The following is a 19,977-nucleotide window of genomic DNA, read 5'->3' as shown; positions in this document are numbered from 1 at the left end:
AGTGACCCAGTTTCTGTCTTCCGTGTTTAGTTTGATTAGTTCCCAGGTGTGTCAATTCTATTCCTCATGTGTTCCATGTCCCTGTTAATTTAGTTATTCCATCCACCTGTGTTTCCCCATTATCCTTTGTACTTAAGCCTTGTCCTTTCAGTTCTGTTTTGTCGGGTCTTCACTTGCTACTTACGTGTGTCTACCTCTGTGCTCCATGTTGGATATCCCCTGTGTTGGATATATTAAAAGCCTTATTCTGTTTATCCTCGACTCCGTATTCCTTCAGGCAGCGTAAATCCGTGACAGAAGACCCGACCTCAAAAGAGAAAGTAGAAAACTGCGTCTTTCCCTCCGTTTTGCTTTCGTTTTTTCTCAGTCTTTTTGTTTTGTAGTGTTTCTATGGATCCCCTCTATCGTCCCGAATTCCTCATCCTTCTGCTGAAGCAGGAAGGACGTTCTCTCGAGGACCATACCAGACAGTTTATTCTATTAGCTAATGCCACCAGCTACCCGGACAACGCGCTCTGCACCTTCTACAACACCAGCCTGAACTCCAAATGCAGAGCGTTGTCGTCCGAAGATGGTCCTCGAGAGGATTTCGCCGCATTCGTGGAGTGGACTCTGGTGAGAAATGGGTCACCTCTCACCGTCTGCCCCATAGAGGACCTCGCCAGCCCCACTCCCGACCCAGAGACCAGCCAGCCACCATCACGCCGCACGGAGCCAGAGCCCACCGCAGCCGCAGAGTCCGAGCCATCCACTGACAGGGAGCCGGATCTCGAGAGCGCGACTGACCAGGTGTGTGAGCCGGCAACACTGTGCATCGTGGGAGTCCTCGTGGAGATCGAGGGCGTGGAGGAAAGCCCTGCCCACACTCCTGCGACTGAGGGTGAGCTATATGCAGTCTCTGAAAGTCATATGGAGCAAGTTCTGGATCTGATGGACTGGTCTACGGAGGTAATCCCTAATATTCCTGTTTCCCCGCTGGTTCCGTCCAGCCCTGATTCCCCTGTATACCCTCTCAGTCTCCCACTCCTACCTCCTCCAGTCATTTCCTCTGCTCCATTTCCGCTGGTTCCGCCCAGCCCTGAGTTTTCTGTTTCTCCGCTGGTTCCGCCCAGCCCTGAGTTTTCTGTTTCTCCGCTGGTTCCGCCCAGCCCTGAGTTTTCTGTTTCTCCGCTGGTTCCGCCCAGCCCTGAGTTTCCTATTTCTCCGCTGGTTCCGCCCAGCCCTGAGTTTTCTGTGTCTCCGCTGGTTCCGCCCAGCCCTGAGTTTTCTGTGTCTCCGCTAGTTCCGCCCAGCACTGAGTTTCCTGTTTCTCCGCTGGTTCCGCCCAGCTCTGAATCTTCTGTGTCTCCGCTGGTTCCGCCCAGCTCTGAATCTTCTGTGTCTCCGCTGGTTCTGCCCAGCCCTGAATCTTCTGTCTCTCCGCTGGTTCCGCCCAGCCCTGAATCTTCTGTGTGTCCGCTGGTTCCGCCCAGCTCTGAATCTTCTGTATCCCCTGTGTTCCCTCCCGGCCTCCCTCTCCCACCTCCTCCAGGACCTGCTGGTCCCTCTGCTCCACTTTCGCTGGTTCCGTCCAGTCCTGATCCTCCTGTCCTTCCTCCCATCCTTCTCCTCTCTCCTCCTCCTAGACCAGCCAGTTCCTCGTCATCCCTGCTGGTGCCAGTCAGTCCCGCAGCTCACCCTCAGTCCGCGCCATCGGGGCGCGGTGGTTCGCCGCTGGACTGCCAGTCTCCAGCTCCGCCTTGGCGTGTTAAGGCCCTGTCTCCGCCTCCAGCCTCCGAGCCCTGGACTCCTCCTCGGTCCTTCGACCCAGCGGCTCCGCCTTGGCTCTTAGCTCCCTCGTCTCCACCGTGGCCTGTCATCCCACCTGCTCCACCGGGCTCCCTCGTCCCTCCGGCTCCACCTTGGTCAGTCGTCGACCATCCGCCGCCTCGGGACTCCACTCCTCTGGTTCCACCTCGTCACTCCATCCCTCCGGCTCTGTCAGGCTCCTCCTTCCCTCCGGTTCCACCTCCATCCTCGGTCGCTCCGGCTCCACATCGGTCTGCCAGGACCCTGCCTCCGCCTTGGTCGCCTGAGCCTTCTGCTCCACCTAGGCCCTCCGGAACCTCGACGTCCCCCTGGCTCTGCGGCTGTGCTGCTCCATCTTGGGCTCCTCACCCACCGGTGCAGTCTCCGCCTGTCGGCCCCCTGGTGTCGTCGACCCTTCCTTCACCATGGCTCCTCCCGCCGTCGACTCCACCTTGGATCTCCGTCCTGGCTGGTCTCTGGTGGACCATCTGGCTCCTCCTGCTCCTGTCTCCTCCCTGGCTCCTCCCTCCGTCGTCTCCTCCCTGGCTCCTCCTTCTGTGGTCCCTGTCTGCTGGCCCCCTCCTGGGAGTCCGTCCTCCACCGGAACCTCCTCCCAAGTTCCCACCCACGCCTCCCTCTGTTGTTTCTACGGTGCGAGGACGCACCTACCGGGAGGGGGGAGTACTGTCACACACCTGGACTCATTTAGTGTTTTTGCCCCAGTGACCCAGTTTCTGTCTTCCGTGTTTAGTTTGATTAGTTCCCAGGTGTGTCAATTCTATTCCTCATGTGTTCCATGTCCCTGTTAATTTAGTTATTCCATCCACCTGTGTTTCCCCATTATCCTTTGTACTTAAGCCTTGTCCTTTCAGTTCTGTTTTGTCGGGTCTTCACTTGCTACTTACGTGTGTCTACCTCTGTGCTCCATGTTGGATATCCCCTGTGTTGGATATATTAAAAGCCTTATTCTGTTTATCCTCGACTCCGTATTCCTTCAGGCAGCGTAAATCCGTGACAATAATTTGCAATACTAACAAAGTTATAATTTTTTTATTGGAATAATAATGTATTATATAAATATACACACACACACACACACACACACACATAATCATATAAATATATATAAAAAAACTAATTTAGGCATGCTAGAATAATATTATCTAAATAATAATAAAGAATGAATGAACAAACAAACAAACGAATGAATACTTTAGAAAAAGAAAAAAAAAGAAAAACTTATATTCTATATATATATTTTATACATATATATATATATATTTTATACACACACACACACACACACACACACACATATATATATATAATATAAAACCTGACCAAAAATGCTATGAATGAATGAATGAATGAATGAATGAATAAAACAAAGAGGTTCAAAGAGATTGTCAGCACTGGTCCAGTAAATACTGCCTGTCAGACATTGAAGCACACTCTCAATCTCAGCTGTCATCACATGTTTGTGTGCATCAATATCTTCAGGAATAAAGAGGTGATACTTCGTGCTTTGAAATCAATCAAAAGATGGATTTTTTGTGAAAAATCATTTTAGCACTGCTGAAATAATCGTTTTCTGTGCTTATCAGTGCCTTCTATCCACCCCCTCTCTGTAATCTGTTAACAGGTGCCAAAACAAGATACAGCGGATGTAGGTTAAATCACAACAAAATACTAGACAGGAAAACTAGAATAGACATTTATAGACAACATAACAAGAAATAAAGAGACAAGATAACAGTAATACAAAAATAAACATCCAGAAGTAATGGTTTCTGAATGGTTTCCAAATTATAAAACGAAATGCTTCTTTATTTCTGATTTCTTATATTGTATAATGCAAAATTTTCTTAGCTGGGGAAAATAATATATAAAACCTAGTTTGATTTCATGCTGACTTTTGAATTTATTCATTTAGATTAGATATGGATAGAAATAGTATTTTGATCTGGATGCATGCCTATGATTTTACAGCAACTGTTTATCCACTCTGACTTTCCAATTGATGTGTTAAAAGTCTCTGTCAGTGATGTTTTCAGATCGAAGCTCTATTAGCAACGCGCTGAATTCTTGCTTTTTCCTGGTGTTTGACATGGTTGAGTACAAATTGTCTGCCTTTCCATCTGCTGTTTTATCACGCGGGATTGCTAAACTGCATACTGCACTTCAAGATTACTCGGAAAAGTATTTAAAACTGCTGACTGTTTTAACTATGTACATTACTGCGTTTAACTGCTCACATCAACAATACCAGCCACATTACACTCATATTAAATGCAGCCAATTAAATTTTATGGTGTTAATTTTGGACTCCGTAGACTGCGATGAAAAAAACAAAACAAAACAAAAAAAAACAGGCCACCTTAAACGATTATGTTAGCTTATAGGCAGGATGGCAAACTGATTGGATCTTAAAAGCCTACTGTATCATGTCTGATATATGCACATTTCAAAGGCTTTTAAATTAACAACATCAGTAAAACTTTGCCGAAAAAACCTGATGCCTACAATCTACATGCCTACTGTCATAACTGATATTAACTAATTGATAGTTTATACCTTTAAGCAAGATATCCGCCTTTTAGCATTGTAAAAATAGTTGTAAAATAACCTGACATTTTTGGTTAAAAGCATTGTTTTCAGTCTGGAAAGTTAGCTTTGACTTGTCTTTCTGTCAGCGCACGCATGAGCCATTTGCCGAAATACAACCTCAACAAGGAAAACCAGTACCGTTCACCTCAAAAAGCCCATTACTCACAGTTTTTCAAAACCCCAGGATGTGTAGAAGACATGCCTACACTCAAGGCTTCTTTAATAGATGGATTTATCCTTACACATTTTCCATGCACAATGCATCTCCTCACTCATACATTCATTGATTGGCAAGCTCTAAATGCCAGCGATGTTTCAGTGGGCGAACATGAGCTTGTGATGGAGGCAAGACAAATGTCTCCTTCACAGAAGACTAGATTCTGATTATCTGGCTCCCCACAAAGCGGGCCAGTGGAGCTACGGTAACCGGCGGGAGACTCGGAGGGAAGCAGGCAAACAATGAGGCAGGGAACGGGGCAGGGAAGCGACTTGGCAAGCGTTGGATAGGCAGGGAAGGCAGGCAGACAGACAGATAAGGAGAGACTGAGTGAGATGGCAGTCTCTTAGCCCCGCTCACGCTGCTTGGCTTGATTAATCCCTCCCCGACTACAACCACACACACTCCTGATCTGTAGGGCGCAGGTGTGTGTGGAACGAGAGAGCGAGAGAGAGAGAGTGCGGAGACAGTTATTGCATGCCTTTGTGTGTGTGAGAGACTGTGTCAGCAAAAGAGATAAAATGTGTGTCTTGTGTGCTTGCATACAAATGAAGGTTGTGGTTATCTGCTGTGTGTGGGTGAGAAGAAGACGGCTCAAAAAAAAAAAAAAAAAAAATTACTGAGAAGGAGGGAGACGGTTGAGTGAAAGAGCCGAGAAAAAGACTGTTACTATGCTCAAATGTGTGTATTTTTTATAGGCCAAATATCCCAAAAGGGTAGCAAAACCTTAAATCGCATTGTGGGGGCCAACTGTCCTAACAGAAATGTAAAAATGCAGAAAGGTTTCTGCAAGGATTAGTTTCCAAAAGATCCTAACTATTATTAGCTCAATATACATGTACTAAAAGTCAAAGGAAAGGACCATAAAAAAAAGGGACAAAAAATTAATTGTGTGCATAAAATAATTTGTTCTACTCCCTATCCGCATTCTCATAAGTCGATGACTCTCACTTAAAACGATCCCATGCAATGCTGAAAGGCTTTTATGAATATCTCTATAACTCTTAAACTCAAAATAAAACCCAATTAAAGTTTCTGTGTCCGTAACATAACAGCATAGCATAGCGTAACATAACGTGTCGTTACTTAACCTAACGTATCGTAATGTAACCTAACGTATCATAACGTAACCTAACGTATCGTAACGTAACCTAACGTATCATAACGTAACCTAACGTATCGTAACGTAACCTAACGTATCATAACGTAACCTAACGTATCATAACGTAACCTAACGTATCGTAACGTAACCTAACGTATCATAACGTAACCTAACGTATCGTAACGTAATGTAACGTAATGTAACGTAACGTAACGTAACATAACATAACATAACATAACATAACATAACATAACATAACATAACATAACATAAAATAAAATACACCGGGGGAACGTATTAGTAAATCGTGCATATGATTTAGTAAACCAAAAGAACAAATTAATTAATTAATAAATCAAATTACTTAATCGTGCACACTACATAATACATCATATTTATTTGTATTATTTTTTTTATAAACAAAAATATATATTATTTATTACTTTTTTCTGTTAAATTTTCTAAATTACTTAATCTGTCTCTTTTTCATTTAGGAAAGAAAATATTAATAAATACATTCTACCAAAACACAGTTTCCTCCTAATAACAAAATAAACTCTACAAAATGACAGCAGTGAGAGGAGTGCTGTTAAAAAGCATCTGATCATAAGGACATGGATATGTTTGCACAAGCTCTGCAATTTGGTTCTCTGTAGTCAAGTCACATCATGTTTATTTATATAACACTTTGTACAATAGATTGCGCCAAAGCAAGCAGCTTTACAATATTAACTTAAAAACTTAAAACGTACAATAAAATTGCAGTATAATAACGTTCTTGCAAGCGTACTTGTAAATAATAACTAGCAGTTTATTTAGGGTAAAATTTGAGTGTGCTTTTGTAAACTAAAGTGGGCTAAAAGTATGTAACTAGTAAACTCTTATAGTATAGTTCACAGTATAGTTGCAATTGAAAAGAAAAATATGGAAATAAACTGTGTCAATGTTTCCTGTTGTTTCACTCCATCCTTAAAAGTATATTTTATCAACTAAAAGTACTGTATACACTAATAATATTTTAGTATACAGTAAAAACACTATGTTCACTAAAACGGGTACATTGATTTTAGTATACTTACTATTTAAAGTATATTTTAAAAATATGCTAGTATACTTAATACATAAAGAATACTCGATCCTCTGCAGTGAATGGATGCCGTCAGATCGAGAGTCCAAAGAGCTGATGAAAAAATCTGAATAATCCATAAGCAATTCATATAACTGCAGTGAAGTGAAAACTGTGTCTTTGTACTAAATGAATTCATCATAAAGTCGTTTTCAACAATAAACCATTGATTCCAGCCAAGATACGAGTCCTTTTTGAATAATATCGCTTTCTCCAGTTAAAATTAGTGCTGGTAAATGATTATCCGAGACAATTTGCATCCAAAATAAACGTTTTTGTTCACATAATATATGTTTGTGTAGACCTACTATGTTTATTATGTATATTTACAATGTATATCATTTGACAGCACTAGTGAAAATGTAACTTCATAAATACACAGTTTTTCACTTAAGATGTTAATTGATGGACTGGAGTGGTGTGAATTATTGTGATGTTTTTATCAGACTCATTCTGATGGCACCCATTCACTGCAGAGGATCAGTTGGCGAGCAAGTGATATAATAATGAATTTCTCCAAATCTGTTCTGATTAAAAAAAACATAATCTACATCTTGAATGGCCTTAAAGTGAGCAAAATGTCAAAAAAAATTTAATGTTAGGTGAACTATTGTTTTAAAACAATACAATTAAGCGAGCATAAATCCATAATCTCTAAAATGATTGTGAGAACAATTTTACAGCACAAATAATACACATTTTAACAACACTTCAATATTATGTCTCAAAGTGCTGTCAATTGAGCATAATTTGTACCAAATCTGTTATTGTTGGATACAATTTCCCATGCACTTATTTTAGCTAATGTGGTTCGGACATCCCGCTATTTATGTAATACAGAAAATTAGCATACTAAGTGCAGTATTCCTACTAAGAATAGTAAGCTAGCATGCTTTTGTGATCATAGCCTTAGTCACAACTCAAGGAACAATAATGAAGAAAATGAGAAATTTACAAATATGGATAATATAATGACCTCCAGCCGAACAGGTACAAGAACAGAACACTGACGCAGACAGAAATCTAGCGCAGGCAGAGAAGTACGTCTGAAATAATTCGCTAATTAAAGGTGTGAAGCCACAAAGTGCAGTTCGTTTGAGCAGACACTCAAGGTCAGATACATTTGAATACTATTATAAATAAGCAATTGCTCTGTGATTACACGCACACATGCAAATTAAACCATCTGCTGCAACATTCTTTATATATCTTTTTTTTTTTTGCTGGAAAAGTTTCACATGAGGTATAAGCTTGCATTTAAAAAAGAAATACTTAATCAGAAATACCCATGCTTCGTATCTAATTGCCTTGGACATTAATTTGGATCACAAAAAAGGCCTAATTCATCATTCATTATGTAAGTACAGTAAATAGACATGGTGTGCCAGGGTGCTAATAAATAAGCAATTAATAATGCGATTCCTTATGCAAATTGTACAATTCATTTCAATTACAGATGGATAGTTTTATAGCGACTCCCGCTCTTGAACCATATGGCAGAGAGACGCATTTGTCCTTTCTCGCATTTCTTAGAAAGTTTTCCTTCACTGATATTGAAGAACATGATAACATTGTCTAAATAAGGCTGATATTTGTGCAGGAACTTTAATTTCAACAAATACGCAGGCGTCTCACTAAACAACTATTAAATCAATTTCACAAATGCATGAGAGGACCAAATAACCACACACTGTTTGCATTCAAGTGCTGATTCTGGGGATTTAATTAGAAGCTTTGCATCACCCTGCTAATACAAACAATATGGAAATGTGTGTCAGGAACCGTGTGGACTGACACTACCCTTGTGCATGCATGAGAGATGGTTAAGGGCTGAGGAGAGGTGCTTTTTTTGGAGATGTTGTTAAGTCGTTTCCTGACTGTGAGATGGTAAAAGCACATTTGAACTAATTAAGTGCCTGCAGAACACCAGGATGTGGGTCGGTGATGTGACTCCTCTTTACAAATGTATTCAGAAATAGATCAAAAATAAAATTCTTGTATATAGTGAACAACAGGAATACACATATTTTATGATAATGGGTGGTTTGTATTGCATTTTATTCTATTTCTTTAAAAAGGAAAAAAAAAATAGGGAAAACTACAATAATAATAATAATTATATACAGTATATATATATATATATATATATATATATATATATATATATATATATATATATATATATATATATATATATATATATATATATATATATATAATATTTTGGTTGCACTTTATTTTACAGTACGTGTACCAACATGTACTTATAATGTACTTACAGTGTATTTATCTAAGAAAGTTCTGGTAACACAAGGTAACTACACGGGGTAGGGTTAGGGTTAGGGGTAGGTTCAGGGTTAGTACCTAGTTATTACGTAGTTATTGTAATTACTATAATAAGTACATAGTATGTACATAAGGAACAGGACTGTAAAATAAAGTGCTACCAATATATATATATATATATATATATATATATATATATATATATATATATATATATATATATATATTTTTTTTTTTTTTTTTTTTTTTTTTTTTATTGCATGTAAAACAATATGACCATGTGACATGGGCCTCACTGAACCTCTGCAGCTCTCTTGCTAATGCACTGGTTCTAATACGTTGTAGAGCACTGTACAGTGTCTGGAGTGCTTGCAGGGATTTTATTCCATGGTTGTCTGAATCGAATGGTAATTATAGCTCTTAAATCAAAACTTTTACCGACAGGCACAGTCATTGTCTAAGAATACTGCCACCAACGATGCAGCATTCGAGGGCACTTTTAATGAGATGCTTATTTAAGTTAGTCGCCTCAGGATCCGTTCAAATAAAAATGTGAACAGGCAGCCATATTTTACTCTAATGAATGCATCTCTGGCGTGGGCATGAAGAAATTAGAAACGTGCCTTTTTCTTTTTTTGAACTTAGACGTTGCTCATTTGCATGATATATTAAAAACGGTATAGCATGGAAACTCCGGTAAATAACCCCATTTAGATGCATTAAATCAAAATGCAAATGGGAACTAATTGCATCTCGAGGCTGAGGTGTAAGCATTTTTCACGTAATTACACTGAGAGAGTTCACCTGAAAATCAGACTGACGCAAGATTCTCCTCACAAAAGTTGCTATCTAAGGAGACTAGACTAGTGTAATTTTTTCAAATGAGGGAGAATAAGGCGATTTCATTGTACAATATATATATATATATATATATATGTGAAGGTAAAATTCACAAAATGCATGCAAATAAAATTTTGAAATGAGTCAGAATGACTGAAAACATGTTTTGGCGTTCTGAAGGATTTAGCCTCTGCACCTATGTTATGTTTCATTTTAAAATTCCATAATTCTCAATTAAAGATAAATATTTCAGGTTTTCAATCCGATAAACATCGCAAACTCGAATCACAAAATAAAATAAAATAAACAAACAAACCAACAAATAAATAAATAAATAAAAACAATAATTTAATGAGTGCATCTCTGAAATTGGCATGTACTGTAGAATATAGAAGCTTACCTTTTATCTTTTTTTTCTTCTTCTTTTTTTTCTTTTTTGAACTTTAAAGTTACTCATTTAAATTATTTATTAAAAACTGTGCTGTTTCTAGCTATTTATGTTTCCACTGTTCAGTCTGATAAACATCCCACAATCAAATGTCAGACACACTTATTAAAATAAAATACAATAAAATCCTTACATTAATTAAATTAGGTAATAGAATAAAGTCCTTAAATTGATGAATCATCCTAATTAAACCTTAAGTCATGCAAATGTGAAATCAGTGTACGAAAAAAAAAAATATATATATAATAATATATATATATATATATATATATATATATATATATATATATATATATATATATATATATATATATATATATATATATATAATAAAAACGTTTCATGTTGACTTTTAGCACTTACATGTTTAGATTAAACATATTAAATACCAGCATTTATTTTTTATTTTTATTTTTTTGCTCTCCTGTAAGATGGGCCAACCGGTTTAACAGCAGTTCTGACCTTCCTCTTGGTTTTATATGCTTATATTTTTATGAACGTTTGTCAGCCGACACTCAAACTGACAAGGTTACGATGAACCCCGGTGGACCGCTTAGGTCAAACAGGGCATAAAAACAGACATCTGTGCAAACCCATTTCCAGCTGAGATCAGGGACGGCATGGAGGAAATGTTCCACTCAAGAGCTCCTATTAAGGGTCCATAATGTGCAGGAGTGTATGATGCATTAATTATGAAAGCGCCTGTCCGTATTGTATAGCCTCTCTGTGTAATGTCTATATACATGTGCTGAATATTAGATTGTTAAGAATAGCCTATTAGGTGTATGAGATGAGCACAACAAAACATTGGTGGTTGGGGTCCAGATCGATGCCAAGTAAATCAGCTATCCTGCAGCAAGGTCACAGGATATAATTCCCAACCGGCACAACTACTGTAAAGGCCAAATTGATTTTTTTTTTTTCAAGTAAATCTACTCTACAAAAAAAAAAAAAAAAAAAAAAAAACATCCAAGAGCTGAATGACTTCCCTGGTGCTTATTAGAACCACAAAAAGTCTGAAATATGTTTGGTGGGGAGCCTCCGGAAAGCAAATGTGCATCATTAATGCGAACACGCATGTGGTATTGTTCCGCTCGCCGCTGAATAGACAATATGATTGCGGCGAGATATTATAATCTAGATTTGCTTGACTTTCAAAGCACAGCGTCTAACACAGCCTGCCTTCCTAATTGAAAGTGGGGTAAATAGGGATGGTTTAATCAAAGAGCGGCACAAACCCTCCATTTTCATCAATGCGGGACTGTACTACGTGCAGAATAGCACTGATGATGTGCCGACAACCCAAAAGAACATATACAAGCCATCGCACAAAAATGTATGGGAGAGTGGGGGTAAGATGTGCCAGAGGGGTTTTAATGTTTTGATAAGGTCTGTTATGGGCACGCAGGCTGCATTTATGTGCTCAAAAATATAGTGAAGTACTATTATTGTGAAATAGGAGACAAAAGTATTAAAATACTTGTTTTAAATTTGAATGCATTCTGAAATGTTATGTATTTCTGTGATGCAAAGCTGAATTTTTTGACAGCCGTTGCTCAAGTCTTCAGTGGCACATGATTCTTCAATGTAAAACCATAAATAATATTACAACATTATGTTTTAACTGCATTTTTGATTTGATTGATAAGAGATTTTGTTAAAACAATCGAAAATCATAATGTTCTCAGACTTTTTACAGGTCATGTGTAATAGCATTTATTCATGCTCAAATGATTTTCTACATTGCAGGTAAAATGAATTTTATCTAAAAGTATATAACTGCACATGAAAAAAATTGTATATGTTATTTGACTATGTATTTATTATCATAAATATAATCACATTTTAATTATAAGATAATTCCTTATAAGAACATCCTTATAAGGATGTTAATGAACTATTCCATCAGCTTCCATCAGATTGAATAATCAATATTTGTAAATCAACTGAATATCTAATTACAGTCTCCAAATAGACGAAATTATATATCAAATTCTTAAAAAGAAATGCATTTTCTTATGGCATTCTTACGGCATTTTTATTTTATTTTATTTTATTTTATTTTATTTTATTTTATTTTATTTTATTTTATTTTATTTTATTTTATTTTATTTTATTTTATTTTATTTTATTTTATTTTATTTAGCCCAGTAACTTTAAGGCAGTTAAGGATATATGGCAAACAAAACCATCATCTTGAGCACTTATAATACTATTTAAAACCTCAGACTGTAACCCATTGATATTGGAGACTATACTGTAGATCATTAATTGCACTGAAATTAACAGTTGTCAGTTCAGGCTTTCTGAAAGCTACTTACACTTTACAATTATTTAAACTGGATTCGAAGCTTCATTCAAGGACGCACGGAATAGCTAGCAAAGAAATCTAAGTGCTTCAGATGTTTCACAAAGTAGCATCATTTATCCGAGCTTTCAATGGAATTCACTTTCTGAAGTAGCCTCACTTAGGAAGTCAATCTAAACCTATTTCCACGTTTTCAGAATTGCATTAGTGTATGTTTGCACTTCAGAACTGTAGAATGGGGAATTTGGAGAATTTACACCCACCTGGTCAAGTTGACATCTGACCGCTTTTTAACCAGTTTTCCTGATACTTGCACCCTATTTCCGTGACTGCAATTATCTGTAACATATTAGTGTTCGCACATAACAGATCCGTCTGTTTCAGTCATAGACAAGCTCTCTCTCATTAGTCGATTCACCTCCTCTTTTGTCGGTGCTGAAGGGCGGCTCACCTCTCCTGCGCGGCTGACTCAGGGGGCTAATTACCGATGGGAAGTCATCCCCTACGAAATATGTCACACTTCATTTAATATGTTAATGAGAGTTTTAGCTCCTCGATGTGATGGCTAACAGGTTTTCGCAAGAGCTCGTTCGAAAGGTTTCGTGTGGGTGAACTTTTGATCTGTGGGCTATGAAACCCAAAATGGGGTAAAGTGGAAAAACTCTTCGTCAACTTCCACCTTAAACCGCAACGATCTGATTAATACGACTTAAAAGAATCCCCGAGCTTTGCTGAAGCACCGCAGGCGGGTTGAATTAGCTTAGTGGGAAGCGGAAGTGTTAGTATGAAAGCGAGGTGATCTGAATGAGAAAGAGAGAACTGTCTAACACTTTATTTGTCAGTTTCGGTGTCAAGCAGTTATATTTTAACTGGTTCCTGTAGTAAAACTAGTGCTAGGGTGTACATATAATCAGCTTCACAAAATATTTACGTTCTGAAATTATGCAAAAAACACTTGTAGTAAGTATTACTTGGAAATTAGAAACTGATCATGCTAATGCTAATGCTAGTGTGGCTGAAAATTGCACTTCTTTTTTGAGTGAGTCATTTGATCCAACCATTTTGTTTAAAAACGCTCAAAGTCATGCTATCCTTGTGCCTTTTTATAATGTGGGTGATTATTATACTTCTGTAACTGCTGAGATTTTGCTGCTTTATGCAGTAATTTGCTCTAGGCTAAGAGAAAGAATAGGCAAGTGTTGATCTGTGATGTATCTAAATAAGAGTCTAAGCCAAAACGGCAGATTATAGAGTGAATTTAGGATCCATACAACACAGTGGGTGAAAAGTCTTAAGACATCCTGCGACACCAGTAACCATGTTGCAATTCTGCGAAAGCTTAGCTTATTCCTCTCTTCTCTTTCACACAGAATACTTAACCTGGACCAGAAGAAAAAAAAAACTGGTCTGCAATGAAGTGTCCAAGATCACCAGAAGATGAAGATGCCTCACTAGTGTACATTTTAAATGCACCAAAGACATTCTCTATTTATATAAACACTAATCAGGTTCTCATCTGGTCGCAGGTCTGTTGGAGTCACAGACCGCAGGGAAAACAATGCTAAATACAAAGAGCAAGATGCATAATGCGAAATGAAACTATAAACAAATCATATAATTTTTTTATAGTTTGAATAGCAGCATAAATGTCAACTTTGAAAAGGAAAGACTTGAAGTTTTTGCCAATCCAATCAAACACTGGGGTACTTTGGCACAAATGCGTATGTCACCTGCTAGACGCTGGCCAAAAGCAGACAAATGCCAGAATGGACAGGTTGTGTGACATGCCCTCATCTTCAAACAGCCATGAACAAAACAAAACTACCCAAGTTAGAGAAAAAAAAACGACCACGACTACATTTGATAAGGACGGATTTACAGCTATTTAAATATTTAAAGGTCCGTGTTGTGAATTACGGGTTGCCGACAGTGTGAAATTATTGAAATTTAAAACATTTAGAAACCAAAAATCGACATTTTCCTGTTCTGCTATTGTCATTATAATTTCCATATTTTTGAGGCCCAAAAGTTTGTAATTAAATGTAATACATATAAGGTTGTTTTATATATTTTTGTCAAGTATAATATAAAATATTATTTTAATTTCTTTCTTTCTTTCTTTCTTTCTTTCTTTCTTTCTTTCTTTCTTTCTTTCTTTCTTTCTTAATTATTTTCCTAAAATCTCTGTAATTGGTCCCAACAGAAAAATAATAATAATAATAATAATAATGTAAGCAAATATATATTAAAATGTAATAAAATGAAATAAATTAAATTAATTAAAACCAAGATTAATATCAAACCACATAAATATTATTTCAAATATAATCTGATTATTTAATAAAATGTATTTTGAGATGGATAGATAGAACTATCACTCCTAAAGACGAGATTAGCAAAACCGATGAGATTTCTGTGTGGTGTGAGCAAGGCCAAATGCTGTGTTTATTAGGACATAACTTCCAGCATAAGGCCATCATCCTTGGTTTCTCAAGCTTTAGGGGTCGTATTCATCACAAAATTGCCTCCACGCATGCAACTAAATCTTGGTGGGTAACCTGAGTGACACTGTAACCGAGATGGCCTCCATGCCGCGGCCCACGCTGGCCCCTGTCGGCCTGGTGTTTGTAATTACTGCGTGTGTCACAGAGGGAAGGGGACGGGGCCATGCAGGAGACGACTGAGGACAGATGGCTGGAGGATCAGCCCTACGCAGGAGACGTGACAAGCCACAACACTGCTCACCACAGAAAGCTGACAGTGAAGGAGCCTCCTGCCGGGAGCCTGGAAGCTCTTTCCAGTGCTGTCCAACAAGCTGCCATCGCTAACGTGTTCATACGGCCAAGACCGCGGGGACCGGAGGAACAGTGCTGTATGTTAAAAGGGATGAAGAGCAGGAAACAGGTGCGAACACAGAAAGCTAGTGTTTTCAGGGCAGAGATTCAAACAGCCTGTTATTTTGTCTCTATAACTTCAAACTTTGTAGGGAATAACTGAAATGTTTTTATACATTTAGAGTTATGGCGCATTTAATGCAGGGCCAGATCTAATCAGCCCAAATGACAGGGATTTTAATTACACCATCTGACTGCTAAGTGCATTTATCTCCACTGAGAGCTATTCAAAAATAGCCACATATTTTGACCAAATAGTTGTTTTCCAAGCAATATATGACTAATAGATCATTATAGATGTTTCACCAGGGACTTTTTTTTTTTTTGACTGTTAGGGATTTACAAAGAAGTGTTTTTCTGTTTAAATGGGAGGCATGGGGCCGTAAAGTAAATATATAAAAATAAAAAAGCAACACCGTACCGGGTGAGCTACAGAACACACTTACTTTATCGGCTGAGCAGTGCATATAGCTTTGGATGCAAAGCTTAAAGGTTTTGTTATGTACTACAGTAAAAGTGTTTTGAGGTCATGACATTTATAGTGTGCAAGGAACCGCACAAAAAAAAAAAAAAATTAATAAAAATATATATATATATATATATATATATATATATATATATATATATATATATATATATATATATATATATATATATATATATATATATATATATATATATATATTATTTTGATAACCAGCCCCATAATCACTGCGTGAATCTGTATTTTACTGCCTCTAGAGTTCATTTCAGCTGGAAACCACAGTGAATTGCATGTTGAAGCATGTTTTTGGAGTTTTAAAAAAAATGTAAAGAGGCATGTTATGAGCCTGGGTTCTTTTAATCTTGTGTTTTTAGATCGCTGTGTCATGCATGAGACGCTGCAAAAAGATGCAACACTCAACAGGCATGTGTTTACATAGAAAAACAATGTATTTTGTAATGCCTAGCACATATATTTTGAGCAGATGTTGGTGGCAATAATATATATGTACGTTTATGCACTTTATGTTGTCAGAGTTGGGTAGATTACTTACAAATTGTAGTTCAAACAATGAAAAACAATATATAACCCAGTATTTATTATTACATATTACGTACATGCTATTCTCATAAGTTTTGCAGTTTTAAGTAATTAAGTCACTAGCAAAGCACTTACGTTTACCAGTATTCATTCTCTGCTCAGATTCAGCTCAGGCAGGTCAATCCACAACATTGGCTGTGATTCGATTGCTTGAAACAATCATATTCTTCCTACATTCTTCTTCTTCAAAAATGTTGTTAATGCATTGTTAATATATTGCAGTGCTATGTTGTCTAGTTCTATTTTTGTTAACAGTACAATAGTTTTAATTAAAACCGTGTAATTATCATCATGATGTGCATTTCTGTTACTGTGACAATACTGAAATACCATATGCAAGCAATAATTTGTGTCATTAATTTCGTTGATGAGGTTAACACTGACTGCAAGTCTGCCCTCAGGCATCTGCTGGTAATCCTGCCCTGAATCATTGCCTGGTCAATAAATGACCGCTGGTATGAAAAATATCAGAATATTGAGCATGTGAAAGTCACAGATGATTCAATACTATAGATATTTAATTTTCACAGTTTGAAATCAAACTTCTTGCCCTTTTCTCAGATATCTGAACTCAGACGGTTGAAGAGGCATTGTCAAAACTGAATTTCCGCCGCTGTCCGTTTAAGTGGACCCCTAACAAGGGAAAGTCGGTCCAGTATTAACATGCAGGAAGCACCGTTGTCTTAGGTCCTGCGTATTAAGCATATGGCACTTAGTCGATGCAAAACACTGAATTATTTATGGGAAAAAAATAAATTCAAGTCATGAAAGACAAACCCCAAGAGCCCCGGCCAGACTGGAGATTAAGGCAGAGTTGGCAGGGAAAGTTAAGAGCCTGCAACAAGCTGTGAATCTGAACACCTTCATGAGAGAATTAACAGATTGAATTACAGCCACCAAACTGGGAAGTGGCCATGAGATGCTTAGACAAATACAGGTGCCTTTGTTTCTTGCAAACCCAGAGCTTCTCACTTCACATGTTGGTAACTGATAGACTGGAGTTGTCTGGATTATCTGTGGATTATTGTGACGTTTTTATCAGCTCTCATTCTGACGGCACCCATGCACTGTTGAGGATCCATTCTTGAGCAGAGATAAATCTGTTCTGATGAAGAAATAAACACATCTGCATCTGGGATGACCTGCAGGGGAGTACTTTTCAGTTCATTTTTATTTTTGGCCAATCTATTGCTTTAACTTTATTTCAGTATTTAGCCCTTTGATAGCACATTTGTTTAACCTTCAACCAAAACAGACACCCTGCTTTGATGTCTAGACAATGTTTAGTCTGGTGTCCTAACCAATGTCTGCTCATCCATGTTTTGTACTTTTAGTCCACAGAAATGGATTGGTTCTACTTGTTGTTAGGACCCGGTTTAAGAAAAACCTTAACAGAAAACAATTGGCTAGATATTATATTAGCATTAATCATACTAGTGTCTGATTGGATGGCAACATCAAACGATTTGGCAGCCAATACTCCAGTCTACAGTCTAATGCTGATTTGCTGCTCCTTTCTAAACTGTTTCACTTATTTATTTATTTTTGTAGAAACCATGGAACCTTTTCTCTAGATTCTTTGAAGAATAGAAAGTCTCTTTTTTAAACATTATAAATGTCTTTACTGTCACTTTTGATCAATTTAATGCATTCGTGCTGAATAGAATTATTCGTTTATAAAAGAAAAAAAAAAAATTACTGACCCCAAACTTTTAAATGTTAAGTCTCACAGAAAATTAACTCTGATAAATGTTGAGTTCTGACAAGCTATCTCCAGTGGAAGTCTCACATAGTTTGCATGCGGTGGAACAAGCTTCATATAATGTTCTTACTTGGCACATGGCGAAAAAATGATTTATTTTTGAAAAATATTCCTTTTCCTGCAGGTATTATAAGCTCTGACCGACCTGAGATTTATGAATAAATGCAGGAGTCGTAAGTTGTTTTGCTCTGAGAAACAGATATCTGCATATCCAATTCCTTTGGGAACAGATTAAAAATAAGTTTCTTCAAGGAATCTGATACTGGTTTTTCTTGTATGAATGTTTGAAGCACTGCTTCTCATTTAGCACTGAGGTCTTGGCTTTACATTGATAAATATTGAGTTTGACATTTCATTCTTCCTGGTGATGCAGAGTACAGTGTGCCTGCTGTCTATAAGCTTGTATTAAGCGTGATGGTGATGCACTCTAGCTCATACACTGGCTGTAAGGGACTTGCAATGCATTCTCGCCTATATATCTCAAACAAATCTCTGTTCCAAACCGTTCTTTTGGCTTCTTATGAGTAAATGAACACTGAGGTCTCCACCTATCATAAGGAAAACATTGACCATGCTGCTTGTATTTGCTATGCATAAGCTGACAGGTTAACACACAAAAAACTCAGAAACACAGAACTTTTGTTCAGTGTAGAAACCTTTGCCTTCCAAACTCTCTGTGGAATTATAGCGGCAGATGTGGGGTTACAAAACGGTCCTGTAGCAGTCTGCATGCAAATCCCATGATACACACCTTCTAAACACAGGAACGCATTTCAAAGAAGATTTCACAGATATTAGGATGTTACGGATATGCCTTAACCTAAACCAGTTATACTGTGGCTGAATCTGCAGAAGTTTTTCAGTCAATGCCAGTCAATGTTTTTTAGTTTTTCTTTTTTTTTTGAAAAATAATAATTTGTTGAAAAAAAAGTGCAATAAAAATACAATTTATACATGCAATGACTAGAATAAACCTATTATTTGTAATAAATAAATAAATAAATAAATAAATAAATAAATAAATAATAAAAGAAAGAAAGAAAGAAAGAAAGAAAGAAAGAAAAATTATGTCAGTATGGTTGGCATAAAGTAAAAAATGTCAGATTTTTTGTTCCCTTGTTTAAAAAGATTTGCATAATATTTGGTAATTATCATTATCATTATTGTTGTTGTATATATATTATATAAATATATAAATTACTGTGCATTTAAACATTTAATCTGACACACACACACACACACACACACCAAAAATATATATATTATAATATATGTGTGTGTGTGTGTGTGTATAAGCGTAAACACATCTCTTCGATCTTTATTTGACTAACTCTAGCATTTTCTGTTCTAATTATATTCGTACAAAAATCTTGCCTTTTAGACTTGCACTCTATTAATTTAGTAACTGCTTGTTTTCATAAAAACCATAACATTAGCTTCTCAATTAACAATTAACAAAAGCAAAAAAAGCATCTAACACTAGCTAGCTCTATTCTTTTTCTATTCAATCTGTTT

The 19,977-nt window shown here is 37.2% G+C and overlaps 1 protein-coding gene and 1 long non-coding RNA gene across 6 annotated transcripts in view; one reads left to right on the top strand and one right to left on the bottom strand.

The window, feature by feature from the left end:
• LOC113115274 (cell adhesion molecule 2-like) overlaps positions 1 to 19,977 on the bottom strand; it is a 212,208-nt gene that overhangs the window by 165,401 nt on the left and 26,830 nt on the right. The window lies entirely within an intron of this gene.
• Positions 15,144 to 17,445, top strand: LOC113115276 (uncharacterized). The gene is made up of 3 exons (XR_003293856.1): positions 15,144 to 15,626; positions 17,102 to 17,155; positions 17,262 to 17,445. It is a non-coding gene; the product is annotated as an uncharacterized LOC113115276 (long non-coding RNA).

This window comes from Carassius auratus, chromosome 15, assembly GCF_003368295.1.
Source record: "Carassius auratus strain Wakin chromosome 15, ASM336829v1, whole genome shotgun sequence".
NCBI classification, from domain to species: Eukaryota; Metazoa; Chordata; class Actinopteri; order Cypriniformes; family Cyprinidae; genus Carassius; species Carassius auratus.
The sequence above is the reverse complement of the archived record's forward strand: the minus strand, read 5'-3'. Positions and strand labels throughout refer to the sequence as shown.